Source organism: Gnatocerus cornutus, chromosome 4 (assembly GCF_029298725.1).
Source record: "Gnatocerus cornutus isolate USDA-ARS CGAHR chromosome 4, icGnaCorn1.1, whole genome shotgun sequence".
Lineage (NCBI taxonomy): Eukaryota > Metazoa > Arthropoda > Insecta > Coleoptera > Tenebrionidae > Gnatocerus > Gnatocerus cornutus.
Window position 1 is genome coordinate 15,974,045 of NC_142236.1, and position 4,154 is coordinate 15,978,198.

General features: G+C 34.0%; 1 long non-coding RNA gene across 1 annotated transcript; it reads left to right on the forward strand.

The window, feature by feature from the left end:
• The first annotated feature begins 1,847 nt into the window (after window positions 1-1,847).
• LOC148176422 (uncharacterized) lies at window positions 1,848-2,501 on the forward strand. Its single transcript, XR_015770024.1, has 2 exons — window positions 1,848-1,916; window positions 2,117-2,501. It is a non-coding gene; the product is annotated as an uncharacterized LOC148176422 (long non-coding RNA).
• Window positions 2,502-4,154: the final 1,653 nt, after the last annotated feature.

The following is a 4,154-nucleotide window of genomic DNA, read 5'->3' on the forward strand; positions in this document are numbered from 1 at the left end:
ATGGTGCAAATACTCCACACTAAATTGAATGAATGCCTTTCTTCCAACCCTCCAATATTTTAGGCGAAAAAAACGAAGGTTCTCAAAAAAGAACATATTGATCGATTTTTGATCGAAGCTGAGTACAAACTGTTCTCTAGAGATACGTTTTGGTGTAAAGTAACAATCAGTTCGGGAACATTAACCTAGTGCCTCAAGTAACCGTTTCGAACCCTTCCCATAATCAAAACTATTTGCAATTTGCAAATTTTAATAAATCACGATATCCAGAATTGACATTTTTATTAAAGTTGTTAAAACTTTTTGATCCAATGAACATAACAAAGATATAGTCTTGGTCGACAAATTGATGAAAACTAAAAACATACTTAGCAGCCCCCTTAACTACACCTTTAAAATGACGTAGCTAGCTTTGTAGCTTGAACTTACTAAATCGTGAAAAAACAAAATAAAAAAAACAGGAGATGACTGAGACCGTACACGTAATTCTTTGACCGCGTTCGTCGCCGTCACCCCGTGTCGCTTTACCAAGCTAGCCCAAAGCCGTTCGCCGAAATCTGTTCACCATGAAAGCCGGCACATACATCTTCTTCCTTATTTGGACCAATGCTTTTATTTACGTAACTTTTGAAATTGTTATTTACAGGTATGTTGCATAATGTTGCAATTTCATTATTACCAAAATATTCACATTTAAATAATAGTTATTTATGTATTAAGGGCATAATGTGGATGTTTATGTTCGAGGTCAACTAGATTACAAGGTCGAGGGCCTTCGGCCCGAGACTTTGTAAGTTGCCCGAGATACATAAACATCAAGTTATGCCCGTGGTACATACAACGTTTTATGTCTTACCAAAAAAGTTTGATTTTTCAAAAATCAATATTTTCTCCACAAATACAAATTTCTGTTCTTGAATCTACATAAAGACAATAAAAAATACTTCACATGCCGTTTTGTGTTAGTTTAAAGATTTAATCATTTTTATTACTAATGGCTTTATATACAATTTCTGATTTCTACACTGTTTATTTGCGATAATTGAAACCACAAAATACTATTGCAGTTGATTTATAATTTATTAATCATTAGTTAATTCGTTAATTACTAGGAACTATGTTATTAGCATTATTTTTATTACTGTTATTAAAATAATGTAGTGTCATGTCAATGAAATTAATCTTAGAACGCTTTGCAAAACAATTGAAAGTGTATCAAGATGGCAGGTAAAATTCCACCTAAAATTGTTGAAAACGTTGCAAAAGCCACTGAAAGTTTATTGCCAACAAAATCTAAAGATTTATACGATAAAGAATACGAAAAATTCACAACATGGATAACTCATTTGACATAACCTCAAAACACGCGCGCACAGTGGAGCATGCAAACTGCAAAGCATAATTGTGTTACAGCCTCAAAACATTACAACCAGTTTATTTATTCAGGCACCTTTTGAATTTGAGTGTTTGATGATAATTGAGTTTAAATGCAATTTGAATCTGGCGGGCAAAGAAAGCAAGTCGATTCGTAGCCAGTCGCTGTTTGTTGTGAGGTTGCTATGACACCTTAATTCCCTAGGACCAGAGATAACTTCGAGATCGTCAAGTCTTATGGCAGAGTTTATCCCATTTTAAAGCAATCTCATGTCTCTCTCTGATGCGTATTTTTCCCACTATATCGTACTCTGCCGTTTAGGTGGACTTAATTAATAGATGGCCCTACCATCGTGTTTAGTACCAGCGGATGATATTAGATGGACACCAATCGCTAAACTGTCAAAAGTCAGTCAAACAGGAAACTGTAGTAAAAATTTGCACAAATTTGCAACTAGTTCGCATGCGTATAAAGTTTAAAGAACCAACGGAATTTACAATTAACAACACGTTCTTCAAAATTTTCAAAATGTGGACTTAACGTAAGTTTTCAATTTTAATATCGCTAGTTAGATGTTTGTTTTCCAAGTAATCTTTACGTCTTTATCCTTTTAAAGGATACCATTCTAAAATTATAAGTCAAATTTAGCTGATTGAGGTGACCCCGTATAAAACGTTCTGATTCAGACAACTCAGATTCATTATTTCAGTTTTTATTGTTCATTTCTTGTCATATTTCTAGTTATCAAGATTTGCAAATCGCATTCTGGTTTTATGGCACTACTACTTGTACAAACGATAATTTCCTTCAATTCTCTCCGAGGGGTTCACCGTCAGGACACAAAGCCCCTAAAAACTCTGCCCATAATTCACAGTGAAAAATGCGAATCCCCTGAGTGTTTTTACTACGTAATGAAAATTCCAACCTGCGTACTATATTATTTATGTATATTAGTCTTAAAAATGTTATTACACAATCATATTGTAGTCTTAAGATCTCTAACTGTGTAATATATGATTTTTTATCAACAAGAAAATAGTCTGTACTTCCTTTGAAATTGAAAATAATTATGTAATAAATTATTTGTTAAACCAAAGAGTTTTATTTACATTAATCTGAATGCGAAGTGGTTAGAATTGCATTAAAATTACAATTTATGTTAATTATTATCATTTAGATAATAATCAACATAAATTGTGATTTTAATGTAATTCATAAAAATTACTTTGAATAATGAAACCCCAGTTCAGTTTTTAAATCGAGCGCCTTTTGACAAGTAGCGGCATCTACACGAACCAGGCCGCAAAGTCGACCAGACAAGTTCTCAGGAGTAGAAAAGTGCCCGTACTTGAGCATCTCTAAGTTATCTCTGCTAGGACGTAATTGTACCTCTAACGTACCGCAAATCCGAGCCATAAGGAGCCAATAATTAAACGGTAAGACATAAAAACGATTTTTCCGACGACCACTATAAAATATGCCACATTTCACACAAATTTCTCGTAGTGAAAATTTAAAATTGCAAACAATTTCAGTGCGAAGACGAACGAAGCGCATAGAAAAAATTCTGAAAATCCCAATGAGTTATTGACAATGGCCAAATAAAAATTCAAAATCAATCAAAAATCCAACTAATCGAAGTGGTTATACAAAGATTATCGCAACCTTGAAATTGGGGAAAAAATGTTTTGCGATACCTTATTAACCCCTTAATGTAACATCGGTTTAAAATAAGCATTCTTATCAAATGTCTTAACCGATTACGCTGAACCTCATGGTGAATTGTAATTTTTTGCATGTCGCCACCATTATTCCTTATATTTACACATCACTGGTCACCATTAATTTAACAGATTCATTAAATTAAATAAGCAACTAATTTAATAAAAACAAACATTCTTAATAATAAGATTAGCTTGGAAAATGTGGTCTGTTTCTAAATATTAATCTAATCCCGTGTTTAGTGCAGCCTTAGATGTCCCGTGTATTTGGCATCCATTTGTTCTTATACTGGTCGTTACGAAAATAAAAGCAATGCAATCATTATTAAGCACTAACCACTTGCAGGACTGAAGTTTTCTTACTTCTATCGGAACCCCCACACTGCACACGACCATGTTTGTCAGTTTAAAACAATTTCCACTCACCATCACAAAAACACTGGACACAAAATAAAATTTTAGACAAAATAACAAACGTGCACGCTTTCACACGCCGCATGGTCTCCAGCGAACAGCTGATGACTATTTGTGTGAAGTTAGCTGTTGCGCGTTAGTCGACAGTCCAGAGGTTCTCAAACTATGACGGGCTTGCAAATCAGCTCATAGGTGGCGCTGCGACAGAAATGCCGATAAGGTCACTAGATGAAAATGTGTCTTCATAAGGTACAGCCACGACCTGCTGTATATTTGCTATTCACCTTCGGTAGAAGTAACTAATAGATACTTTTAAGTCCTTACATTGAATTTCTGATATAACTAGAAATTAAACATTGGCATCACTGGCTGTCTTTCAAATAATACCTTGATTGAGTTAGCATGAGCACACTGCAAAATCTTTCTACAACAAACATAATCCTGGAGAAGTCGAAAGGAACAAAGTCAGAAATTTATGGGTAAAATCAACTTTGCAAATGTACACCAAACAACTGAAAAAACTTTCTTTTACACTGCGAAAAATTAATTAGGGAAAACTGGATCGTATTGGGTATTGTCTGATGACCAGAATTGATCTCCAATAAATTACAGCCTTTTTGTTAATTCAAATTTACTGGAATTAA